We start from the raw sequence: 13714 nt of genomic DNA on the forward strand, positions 1-13714 counted from the left end.
GCTGTGAGCTTATCTTCAACGCGAGTTGTTTCTGTGTGAATCTCAAGGGCCCTGAGTTGTGGAAGAAACCCCTTGGAGCCAGTTTTGTGTTTGACTTTGCTGTGGCTTTCACTAGTATAGGACTTATTTTAATTTTATTTTCTCTGTTTAGGGTTTCCAAGCTTCTTGGGAAGTGCTAATTTAGACCTCACACCTACAAATAGTGTAGGTTTGGAGTGCTGGTATCCTTCTGCCAATTCTTTGTCTAGATTAGCTGGCTTCTGTACTATATTCCTCAGACCAAACAGCCTTTCTAGCTCACTGCTATACATAGAGCCTAGAGTCTTGACTCCCATGCTATATCTGCAACATATGTGTTAGGTTTTTGAACAGTTAATCTAACATTTTTATTTAATTAGTACTGGAGGGAGACTTACTGCATTTACTCTGTTCCCCATATTGACCAAAAATCTTTTTTGGTGATGTAAGAAACTTTTCCAGTTGTTTCTTAAAATATATTTTTGATGACTGATATGGAAGCTAGCGCTAGCATATGTTAGAAGTCCAAAACTGTCAAATTTGGAATATGTATTTATGCAAATTTGGAGTCATATTCTGAAACTAGAAATACAGATTCTTATGACACAACAATGGCATTTATAAAAACTTACATTTTTTAAGAATCAGGAATGAAGAGAATTCTGTAATATATATGTCTGTATATTTAAAGTAACTTCCATATGCTGTTTCTTAATCATGTGATTTTCTGATAACTTTAATATCTGAACTTCTTCTGTGACATAGCATGGACTTTGTGTCAGGTATGAGATAAATGCAATAGATAAGATTTAGAGAAAAGTAGATGTACTTCAAGTGTATGTGAAGAAATTAAATGATATAAGGAAAAGGTAAGAAAGTAAGTAATATGTTCTAGGAATGACTCATAATCCACAAACTCAGATATTCAGGGAATGTAGCTTTATTTTTTATTAAAAGGTATTTGTCCATATAAGTACACAGTGGATATTTGTTGAATAAATGAATGAATTTAAATTTCTATTTTGAGCCCCCTTTCTATTGGAGGCTAGAAACTAAATCTTAATCGGTCAAGCCTTTCTCCTCTTTTTACCTCTAGGTCTATGTTCTAAGTTTCTAGAACCTTCCAAGTGTCAGCATGTTGAAGGTGGGGTGGAATTTGGCCTTACTGATACCTACTGAGCTTATACTCAGAAAGACTGAGAAAGAAAGGTATTTATTTTCTTTCTTGTATTGACTAAAAGATCTTTACTGTCTAGTTGGTGCCAGAGAAATGCCATTCTATGCTGCTCCCTTACCATGCTAAGCATAAGAGACTTCTGAAACCTTGCTTCCTCCTTAGACTATATTCTAGAGATTGGAAGTTACAGGTTTCCTGCTATCCAGACCCCAAACCTGATGGTATTTTCTGTCCTATCATCCTCCTTCCAGTTTTAAGCTAAGGTGAACATGTTGTAAAGTACCTTTTTGGAGATCCAATAGGCTCTTCCTCCAATCCCATAAAATCTTTATCTAGTATGTGTTGAGTATAAAGCGATAGGAGGAGTAGGAAAAAGGTCTTCCAAATCTATCGTTTATACTCAGAATCCTAGGCTTTTGAAACTCAAATACCAAATATTTAATAATTTAATTCCTTTTTTATCTACATAATGCTGTGTCATCCATTCTTTGAGGCAGTTGAACATTATCTGTTTCTGCCTGAATGGAGAAGAAGGGTTATGGATAACCAATATTTGGAACAAATTTAATTAATATATAAAAGTTTTTCTGTGATAAAGAAACAAAAAAAATTTAAGGAGACTGGAATAAGGCAAGAAAAGAGCCCAAGAGGTTCAGTAAAGAAGAGAGAAGACTGAAAAAGACCACTTTGCTCTCTAAAGTAATGTGTGACATGCTGTGGCTTAGAAGTAACTGGATTTAGTGGATCTGGAACTGATTGACGGGTGTAGGGATTGTTGCTGGAGGCTTAAAAATGGCTTTTGATATAGAGCTGTGTTCTTTCTGTCATGGCCCAATGGGACTTCTCACCTGCCTGGAAGTCAGAAACTAAGATCTTTGACTTCTTTTTAAAGTGTTCAAAAGAAATAGGGGAATGCAAATCAAAATGAAATTGTGAATTCAGAGATTTTAAGATTTATGAGGAAAAAAATCAAAGTTATTCATTATGAAACCAGTGTGTCCTCCTCCATTCAAATGAGAATTAGCTTCTGCTGATTGCTTTCAAAATGCCTTAAATTCTCAACACAACCACTCTGGTTCAGGACCTTGGTACCCCATGCCTTAATTATTGCCTCTTTGTGCCATTTAGCACTCACATTCTTGAAACTATCTCTTCTTCACATTTTTTTTCTTTTTTAAAGAATTAGTTCAGAGGACTTAATTGCTTCATATGTTCACCACAACATCCCTAGTGCCTTGTGTATCCCTGCTATGGACTGAATTGTATCCCCCCAAAATTCATTCCGTGAAGCTCTAACCCCTTCTGTGACTGTATTTGAAGATAGGGTTTTTAGGAGGTAATTAAGGTTAAATGAGGTCATAAGGGTGGCGTCCTAATCCGATAGGATTGGCTGCCTTATAAGAAAAGGAAGAGAGAGAGATCTCTTTCCACACCCACAGAGGAAAGGCCATGTGAGCACACTATGAGAAGATGGGTGTTTGCAAGTCAGAGAGAGGTTTTTCACCAGAACCCAACCATGCTAGCACCCTGATCTTGGATTCCCAGCCTCCAGAACTGTGAGAAATAAATGACTATTGTTTAAGCTTCCCAGTCTATGGTATTTTGTTATCACAGCCCAAGCAGACTAAGAAAATCCCCAAGGCCTGAAATAATGATTTGCTCACTCAATAAATATTTGTTGATTGTGGTGGAAATTAGCAATGCTATATTCCATTCAGGAACATAATGAGACATCTCAGGCTGACATGCAGTGACCTGTACTGTAGTAGGCTTTGCTGACCATACAGTCTCTGTCACAACTACTTAGTTCTGCTATGTTGGCACAAAAATAGCCATACACAATACATAGACCAATGAGCATGGCTGCATTCCACTGAAATTTTAGTTACAAAGAAGTACAGATAGCAGGTTGTATTTATCACATAGGCTATACTTTGCCCATTCCTGACCAGTAGCAAATGACCCACCTTAGCTCTCCAGGAATATTTCCTACTCCTTATTGGAAAAGCTGTCATCCAGTCAGATTGACAGGTCCCTCATCCACAAACTCCATGATTTCCCCAAATTGTCTCCTTGTCTTAAATTTCCTCTCTGCTTATCTCCCTGATTCCTATTTCTATTCTTCCCTCTAAGTTCTGGAATTAGGAAACATAAATAAAACATAATCCATGCCCACAAGGGTCTTAGAAATGTAATAAAGGGGGACATATGTAGATAGTCATTATAGGTATTATGGAAGGTATAAAAAGAGTAGGGTCATAAAGGAAGAGGTGGAATGTTTACAGAGGGTGGAGTACTAAAAGGAGAGTGATCAGGCCTCACAGAGGAAATGATAAGGTGCAAGATGGAACACTACAAGAAATGAGACAGGGGAAAGTGGGAGGAGGAGCAAGTCTACAGAGAGCAGGGAGGGGGCAGGCCAGCGGGGAAGAAAAAGAGAGAGAGAGAAAAAAATTGAGATATAAAAAGCAGATCATCCTATTTATGTAAAATATGTGTGTATGTAGATTAGAAAAAAGACTAAAAGATCAATATTTACTAACTTGCAGAGATATCCATGATATGTTGGTTAGTGAGAAAAGTGACAGCAGAGTATTTATGTGCACATGTGCTTTTATATTTTGCATGAGCCAAGAGAAAGTATGAAAGGATTCACCACTGTTGACTCAGGGATGGTTGCATCTGGAAGGTAGGAAGTGGACAGAGTGGAGATGGTTATTGTGATTTTAGCTATAAGTAAGAGAAACTTGACTGACAGGAGCTTGACAGGTCAGTGTTTATTTTTCTCATACAAGTCTAGAGATTGTCAGTTTGTGCAATCAAGGATGCAGACTCTTAACTCTGTCTCCACTTTCCTACTATTCTCATGCATGTTGCCTCATGTTGCAAGATGGCTGTAACAGATCCAAATATCAGGATCATCATGTTCAAGGAGAGGAAAGAGATAGTATTAGCTATTCCTGCCCTTTTCATTGGGAATGCCAAAGCTTTCCCACAAACTTTCGTCATACTTGCCTTATATCTCATTGGCCAAAGTTGGGACAACTCTAGCTATGAGAAAACCTGGGTAAACAACTATTTAGGCTTTCTGGATTCTGTAAGAGGAAACAGTTCTTATAAAGGAGAAGAGAGTTGGAGAAATTATTGGGTTATCCAACTAATAGTGTCTGCCACAACCTGCTTTGCTTATGTTATAATATTGTTTCATTTGTTACCATAAGTGTGTGTTCCTTTTTTAATTAGAAAATAAAGCTCCAAATTCAAACTTGCTACCAGCCTACCAGCTGGCCTCTCAACCTAAAAGTGTCATATTTCTGTACATCATAATAATGTGGAAAAAGGAGAGGAGAAGAAGATGGTGGCAGGTCTGCATTTTTAACATAGTGACCTCATTCGCTAGTTAAGTAACATAGTTTGGTCAATTATCTATAAACTGATTTACTTGATTTGTAAATCCTTTACCTAAGGCTGCGTGGAGGTTTCTCTAGATTGAAAAGTGAAAATATCCCTCTCTTCTAAAAGACACAGCCAGCAATGTATTCCAGGTTCCATTTAGAAAGATCTATTTGGCAGATCTGTGTGGCAGCAGTATAGAGCATGAACTGTAGGGATCATGAAAGAGAAGGAGACTCTAAGTCCACACAAGATTATGAGGCCTGAACTGAGGCAGTAACAATAGGAAGAGAAAAAGGGAGTAAAATACAGGCCTGTTAAACAAGTGGAATCTATATGAATTGATTGCTGGAAAGTTGTAGAACATGAAGATAAAGGAAAAATCTGAAAGTATTGCTAAGTTTCTTTCTCAGATCAGTAACAACTGGATTGTGGTAACAGTCACTAAGATTTTGGATAAGGCCCAGGTTTAAGGGAAAAGTTAACTTACCTTTGAACATGTTAATGTTTTCCTGTGCCTGGGTGGCAAATCTACAGAGAGATAGAAATCTACTAAATTAATAGATATCCATAGATTAATGGATTTGGGGTTCAGGAGAGTGATTTGGGCTAAGTATAGAGATTCTTGAGTCATCAGCATAACAGGTAGTGGCTAAAACTATAGAAATTAAAGAGATTACTCAAGGAGAACATGTACTGTTAGAAAAGAAAAGGTCCAAGGCTGGGCACTACAGAATACCAATGTTTAGTGGGTGGCCAAAGGAAGAAAAGCCAGAAATGGAAACAGGGTTAGAAATTAAAATGAGACTCCATGTAAGTGGCATTCTTAAAAAGGACAGTTTTAAGAAATTGGCCAACAGCGTTAAATGCTACAGAATTGTCGAGTACAATGAGGACTAAAAATAGGCTGCTGGATGTGGCAATTGGGTCATAGATAGATGACTTTTGGCTAGAGCAGTTTTATTTTAAGTAGGTAGTGGGAAGTAATAGGCAGAAGTTATATTCTTTTCTTTCCAGGAACTTGACTCTGAAGGGAAGGAGAGAGGTGATTGTAGCTAGATGGAAACACAACATCCAAGGAGAGGTTTTTCTGTTGTTTTTAATAGGAGAGATTTGTACATGTGTATCTTTAAGGAAGAACATATCAAGAGAGAGGATAATCTTCATTTTGTTTTTTTGGTTTTGAGGGGATTTTTTAATTGACATGTAATTGACATGTAACATCATACTAGTTTCCAGTGTATAACATAATGATTCTCTATATGTATTGTGAAATGATCACCACAAGTCTGGTTAACATCTGTTACCATACACAGTTTTAAAAAATGTTTTTTTTCTTATGATAAGACTTTTAAGATCTAGTTTCTTAGCAACTTTCCAACATACAATACAGTATTATTAACTATAGTCATCATGCTGTACATTACATCCTCATGACTTAATTATTTTATAACTAGAAGTTTATACCTTTTGACCCCCTTGACCCATTTCTCCCACCCACCCATCTCCCACCTCTGACAACCAGCAATCTGTTCTTTGTATCTATGAGCTTGCTTTCTTGTTGTTATTGTTGTTGTTTAAATTTCATATATAATTATTGTCTTTCTTTGTCTGACTTATTTCACGTAGCATAATGCTCTCAAGGTTCATTCATGTTGTCACAAAGGACAAGATTTCATTCTTTTTTATGTCTGAATAGTATTCCAGTATGTGTGTATGTGTGGGTGTGTGTATGTGTATATAAATACCACAATTTCTTTATCCATTCATCCATCATTGAACACTTAGGTTTTTTGCATACCTTGGCTATTGAAAATAATGCTGCAATGAAGATAGGGGTGCACATATCTTTTTGAAATAGTGTTTTTGTTTTCTTCAGACAAATACCCAGAAGTGGACTCTCTGGGTCATATTGTAGTTATATTTTTAATTTTTTTTTTACAGGAACATAAAGCTTTTATTCTGAATTAGTCAGTAAAACAAATGAAAAAAAATTAAACCAAAACTTGTGAAAGGTTTTTAAATGATTTGTTACTAATGTAAACATACATATGCTCAAAGCACTTTTAAAAACTTTTAAATTGTAATTTAACCAGAACCTCTGTTAATAACCACTATAAGCAATTAGGCCAACTCTAATGTTCTGGTAACCAACATATTGGGAATTAACAAATAATAAATCTGAAACTGAAGAAATCAAATACATGAAAAAAATGACTATTTTAAAGTAAGAGTATAAGAATAGGAGTTACTAAGAAATTATCACCGCTGAAGCTTCTCCTTGGAAATATCTTATTTTAAACTTACAGTGAAGACAAACAAGGTGGGCAGAATATGTATAGCTACAAAACAAATGCAGTGATGAGTTACAGCAGAAAGAGGGAATGGATTTTGTAATCCACAGGGTCAGATTTGCGGCTCTAAGCAATTACCAGTAAATATTTGAGTGTTCTTTCTATTCTATCAACTTTAAAATTTAAACTGAGTTACAGCAGTTTCACTTGTATTAATAGTTGGCAAAAGCAAATTAGAAGAAACCTAAATTAGTCTTTTTTAACTGGGTAGGATTTACCTCATTCATCAGAACCAACGCACTTCCCATACTTAGAGCCCAAAAAATGTGGATATTGGCCTATTTTAATACTTTTCTAGTTCAGACGGAAGTCATACTGTACACAGCCTTTGATTTTAGGGACCAGCACAAAGTAAAAATCAACTACTCACTTAAAAAGGAAATGAAGGAGAAGGTTCTGGGAATTAACCCAGTCACAAGCCATTCCAATCTATCTGTTAATGCAAAATCCATTCATAAATTGGCCAAATTGTAATTAACTTCCAAAAACTCCTTCGAAAATTATGAGTTTCAATTTTAAATGAAAGAACTTGAACAATTTTCAAAGAATCAAGTGTAATTTATAAAAGATAGATCTTTACCAGTTCACATATGTTCCATCATATTTTGTATTGAACAGTAGGCTGATTACTTCATTGTAGCATATACTTCAGAACCTAATTTTTCAGACGGGCTCACTGACAATCCAACCACTTTAAGGAATTTATCAGTTATCTACAGGCTATACCTGGCTGGCAGGTATAGCCAGGTCACACAGCAAGTTTAAATATTCCAACCTCAATCACAAGAAACAATCAGAGGGGAAAATGACACATGATTGCAATATACCAAGGCAGCAGGTAAGTCATTCTTCACCTAGGTCAGCAGATTCCAATAAAATCGTGTGCACAGATTTAATGAATGACTCTGCTCTAGTTTAACTATGAACATGCCCCTGAATTAGAAAGGGGGATAAGAATTGCGCTTGCAATTCTAGCTGATGAATTCATTAGATTTTTATAAGGCAAATAATGTAGAAAGTTAGAACAGAATTTCTAGAACCATTTATCCTGTGATGTTGTAAAATCAAAGTACCATTTTAATAAATGAGTTATTTTATACAATATGAACATCAATATAATTACAATTGTAAAAAATTTTTTTATAACAAGGATGGACTGATTTTCAGATTTCCAAATCAGAGTCAACTGTACATTTACACAGAATTGTCTTTGCATGAAGCCCAAAAGGGAACAGCATAAAAATGAGTGTTTCTGTAGCCCCTTTATTTTTGCTGATCAACAGTTTGTTAGCAAAGCAGCTGCAGGTTTGTTACCTAAGGTCTGAGACAGGAGAAGAGTCAAAGGTGTCACAAATTCCCCTGTAAACAACTTTATGCCTGAATATCAACTAATTCTGGAGGAAGTGGAGTCTTAGGATGCTTGCTCTCAAAGTGCTGCTTGAAGGTCTTAGGGTCTGGCATTTGTGTCTTACAGATAGTGCAGGTATATATTAAGGCAGCTTTGGCAGCAGCCTTTTGGTCATGTCCTTGTTTCTTCTTTTGTCCAGCTTGCTTTTTGGCATTTTTCTGCTGAGACTGAATCTTCTGCTGTCCACGAGCCATATTTGGGCCGGGACAGTCTTGCATCAGAGAAACTGCGCAGCGTGAGAGGGCCAGGGGAGGTGGCAGGAGGGAGAGTTATTTTTAATTTTTTGAGGAACCTCCATACTATTTTCCATAATTACTGCACCAATTTATATTCCCACCAACAGTGCACAGGGTTCCCTTTAATCCACATCCTCACTAACACTTGGTATTTTTTGTCTTTTGGATAATAGCCGTTCTGACAAGTATGAGGTGATATCTCATTGTGGTTTTGATTTGCATTTCCCTGATGATTAATGATGTTGAGCATCTTTTCATGTACCTGTTGTCCATCTGTATGTCTTCTTTGGAAAAATATCTATTCAGATCCTCTATCCATTTCTTAATTGGATTGTTTGGGTTTTTTTGCTATTGGATTTTGTGAATTCTTTATATATTTTGGATATAATCCCCTTATCAGATATATGATTTGCAAATATTTTCTACCATTCAGTGGGTTGCCTTTTCATTTTGTTGATGATTTTCCTTGCAGTGCAGAAGAGCTTTCGTTTGATGTATTAATTTTGTTTTTTATTTTTAAATTTAAAGGAGTGCTAATACATAGGAAAAAACACTAGGAAGAGAAACATATATAATCTTAGTGATTATTTTTAAGAAACCAATTTGACCATCAATTTAATCAGTGAAGCCTTTGTGGAGAGGTGGGAAGATTTTCAAATGAAAGACATATATCTGATTTGAAATTAGATAACAATTTTAGAAATGTTAAAATGTTGAGAAAAACCAAATCACAATCAAAGACATATGTAGTCAGACTTTTTTGCTTTGCAATCCTACTTGATGTAAACATAGGTAATATAGATCATTGCTTGTCCCAGCTTTGCCCAGCTCAGCCTCACATTGCCTCTGAACCAGTCCTTCCTAAGCTTGTTACCTTATGAGGTACCAGAGGATGGGTCAAAACCTGTCTTGCTACCAAGTATAGCCTGTGCCTTCTGTTGAGCTGGCCGCCTTTAGACTTCCTGATTTCCACTACTGTTTCAGCTTGGACTGGAGCTCTGATTTACATAATCCATGCCTTAATAACTTTGTAGCCATCTTTTGTCTCTTTCCTCTGGGTGTTAGACCCTTTCACCTTTCCCCTACCATGTCTAGAGGCTTACATCAAACACAGAATTCCAGGGCTTCCCAGGTGGCGCAGTGGTTAAGAATCTGCCTGCCAATGCAGGGGACGTGGGTTCAAGCCCTGGTCTAGGAAGATCCCACATGCCGTGGAGCAACTAAGCCTGTGTGCCGCAACTACTGAGCCGGTGCTCTAGAGCCTGCGAGCCACAACTACTGAGCCTGCGTGCCACAACTACTGAAGCCCATGCCCGTAGAGCCCACGTTCCGCAACAAGAGAAGCCACTGCAATGAGAAGCCTGTACACCGCAACGAAAAGTAGCCCCAGCTCGCCGCAACTAGGGAAAGCCCGCACGCAGCAACGAAGACCCAACGTAGCCAAAAATAAATAAATTTTTAAAAAACCAAAAAAACACAGAATTCCTGAAATGTCATACCTGTCATTACTGCCATGGGACCTTTGCTACCCTGTTTTTCATACCTAGCCCTTTGAATATTGATACCAGCCCAGATTAAAGGCATTATTACCCTGGGTGCTGTGATTTGGATCACTAGCCACCCTCCTTTGGGGATGTTCAACAATTGAGATCCTGTCCCACTTGTGTCTCCAGCTGAGTAAAGGATTATACCCCACCTCACAGCCAGCCCCCAGGAGACAAAATAAAATTTAAGCATTGTTTTTATGAATAACATCCACGATCTTTGTTTCAAACATTTGAAATGGTACAGAGGCTCTGGCTTCGGAGGTCAGATCCCAGGGAGAGGACTGAGGTTGGCTGCGTGAACACAGCCTGAAGGGGGCTAGTGCGCCACAGCTAGCCGGGAGGGAGTCCGGGAAAAAGTCTGGACCTGCCTAAGAGGCAAGAGACCATTGTTTCAGGGTGCGTGAGGAGACGGGATTCAGAGCACCACCTAAATGAGTTCCAGAGATGGGCGCAAGCTGCGGCTATTAGCGCGGACACCAGAGACAGGCATGAAACACTAAGTCTGCTGCTGCTGCAGCCACCAAGAAGCCTGTGTGCAAGCACATGTCACTATCCATACCTCCCCTCCCGGAAGCTTTTGCAGCCTGCCACTGCCAGGGTCCCATGATCCAGGGACAACTTCCCTGGGAGAGCACATGGTGCACCTAAGGCTGTTGCAACGTCACACCGGCCTCTGCCGCCACGGGCTCGCCCCTCATTCCATACCCCTCCCTCCCCCCGGCCTCAGTGAGCCAGAGCCACCTAATCAGCTGCTCCTTTAACCCAATCCCTCTGGTGACCTACACGCAGAGGCAGAGCCAAATCCAAAGCAGAACCAACCCCAGGAGCTGTGTGAACAAAGAAGAGAAAGAGAAATCTCTCCCAGCAGCCTCAGGAGCAGCGGGTTTAATCTCCATAATCAACTTGATGTACACTGCATCTGTGGAATACCTGAATAGACAACAAATCATCCCAAAATAGAGGTAGTGGACCTTGGGAGCAATGATATATTTTTTTTTTTTCCTTTTTCTCTTTTTGTGAGTGTGTATGTGTATGATTCTTGGTGTGATTTTGTCAGTATAGCTTTGCTTTTAGCATTTGTCCTAGGGTTCTGTCTCTCCGTTTTTTTGTTTGTTTGTTTGTTTGTTTGTTTTGTTTTTAGTATAGTTTTTAGTGCTTGTTATCATTGGTGGATTTGTTTTTTGGTTTGGTTGCTACTCTCTTTTTTTCTTCTTTTTTAAATTTACTTTTTAGTTTTTTTATATTTAATAATTTTTAATTTTTTATTTTAATAACTTTATTTTATCTTATTATTTTCTTTCTTTTTTTCTCACTTTTCTTCTGAGCCCTGTGGCTGGCATGGTCTTGGTGCTCCGGCCGGTGTCAGGCCTGTGCCTCTGAGGTGGGAGAGCAGAGTTCAGGACACTGGCCCACCAGAGACTTGCCGGCTCCATGTAATATCAAATGACGAAAGCTCTCCCAGAGATCTCCATCTCAATGCTAAGACCCAGCTCCACTCAACAACCAGCAAGCTACAGTGCTGGACACCCTATGCCAAACAACTAGCAAGACAGGAACACAACCCAACCCATTAGCAGAGAGGCTGCCTAAAATCATAATAAGGTCACAGACACCCCAAAACACTCCACCGGATGTGGTCCTGCCCACCAGAAAGACAAGATCCAGCCTGATCCACTAGAACACAGGCACTAGTCCCCTCCACCAGGAAGCCTACACAACCCACTGAATCAACCTTAGCCACCGGGGGCAGACACCAAAAACAGGAACTACGAACCTGCAGCCTGCGAAAAGGAGACCCCAAACACTGTAAGTTAAGCAAAATGAGAAGACAGAGAAACACAGCAGATGAAGGAGCAAGGTAAAAACCCACCAGACCAAACAAACGAAGAGGAAATAGGCAGTCTACCTGAAAAAGAATTCAGAGTAATGATAATAAAGATGATCCAAAATCTTGGAAATAGAACGGAGAAAATAAAAGAAACATTTAACAATGACCTAGAAGAACTAAAATGCAAACAAACAATGATGAGCAACACATTAAATGAAATTAAAAAGTCTCTAGAAGGAATCAATAGCAGAATAACTGAGGCAGAAGAACGGGTAAGTGACCTGGAAGATAAAATAGTGAAAATAACTACTACAGAAGAGAATAAAGAAAAAAGAATGAAAAGAATTAAGGACGGTCTCAGAGACCTCTGGGACAACATTAAATGCAACAACATTCGAATTATAGGCGTCCCAAAAGAAGAAGAGAAAAAGAAAGGGACTGAGAAAATATTTGAAGAGATTAGAGTTGAAAACTTCCCTAATATGGGAAGGAAATAGTTAATCAAGTCCAGGAATCGCAGAGAGTCCCATACAGGATAAATCCAAGGAGAAACACGCCAAGACACATATTAATCAAACTATCAAAAATTAAATACAAATTAAAAATACTGAAAGCAGCAAGGGAAAAACAACAAATAACATACAAGGGAATCCCCATAAGGTTAACAGCTGATCTTTCAGCAGAAACTCTGCAAGCCAGAAGGGAGTGGCAGGACATATTTAAAGTGATGAAAGGGAAAAACCTACAACTAAGATTACTCTACCCAGCAAGGATCTCATTCAGATTCGATGGAGAAGTTAAAACCTTTACAGACAAGCAAAAGCTAAGACAGTTCAGCACTACCAAACCAGCTTTACAGCAAATGCTAAAGGAAACTCTCTAGGCAGGAAACACAAGAGAAGGAAAAGATCTACCATAAGAAACCCAAAACAATTTAGCAAATGGTAATAGGAACATACATATTGATAATTACCTTAAATGTAAATGGATTAAATGCTCCAACCAAAAGACATAGACTGGCTGAATGGATACAAAAACAAGACCTGTATTTATGCTGTCTACAACAGACCCACTTCACACCTAGGGACACATACAGACTGAAAGTGAGGGGATGGAAAAAGATACTCCATGCAAATGGAAATCAAAAGAAAGCTGGAGTGGCAATTCTCATATCAGACAAAACAGACTTTAAAATAAAGACTATTACAAGAGACAAAGAAGGATACTACATAATGATCAAGGGATCAATCCAAGAAGATATAACAATTGTCAATATTTATGCACCTATCATAGGAGCACCTCAATACATAAGGCAAAGGCTAACAGCCATAAAAGGGGAAATCAATAGTAACACCGTCATAGTAGGGGACTTAAACACCCCACTTTCACCAATAGACACATCATCCAAAATGAAAATAAATAAAGAAACACAAGCTTTAAATGATACATTAAACAAGATGGACTTAATTGATATTTATAGGACATTCCATCCAAAAACAACAGAATACACTTTCTTCTCAAGTGCTCATGGAACATTCTCCAGGATAGATCATATCTTGGGTCACAAATCAAGCCTTGGTAAATTTAAGAAAATTGATATCGTATCAAGTATCGTTTTGGACCACAACGCTATGAGACTAGATATCAATTACAGGAAAAAAATCTGTAAAAAATACAAACACATGGAGTCTAAGCAGTACACTACTTAATAACGAAGAGATCACTGAAGAGATCAAAGGGGAAATTGAAAACT

At 38.1% G+C, this 13714-nt stretch overlaps 1 protein-coding gene and 1 pseudogene across 5 annotated transcripts in view; one reads left to right on the plus strand and one right to left on the minus strand.

Moving 5' to 3' along the window:
• Nucleotides 1-13714, plus strand: part of RNF180 (ring finger protein 180) — a 301957-nt gene that overhangs the window by 164157 nt on the left and 124086 nt on the right. The window lies entirely within an intron of this gene.
• LOC137756660 (zinc finger protein 706 pseudogene) lies at nucleotides 8094-8555 on the minus strand (annotated as a pseudogene).

This window comes from Eschrichtius robustus, chromosome 2 (assembly GCF_028021215.1).
Source record: "Eschrichtius robustus isolate mEscRob2 chromosome 2, mEscRob2.pri, whole genome shotgun sequence".
In the NCBI taxonomy this organism is placed as follows: Eukaryota; Metazoa; Chordata; class Mammalia; order Artiodactyla; family Eschrichtiidae; genus Eschrichtius; species Eschrichtius robustus.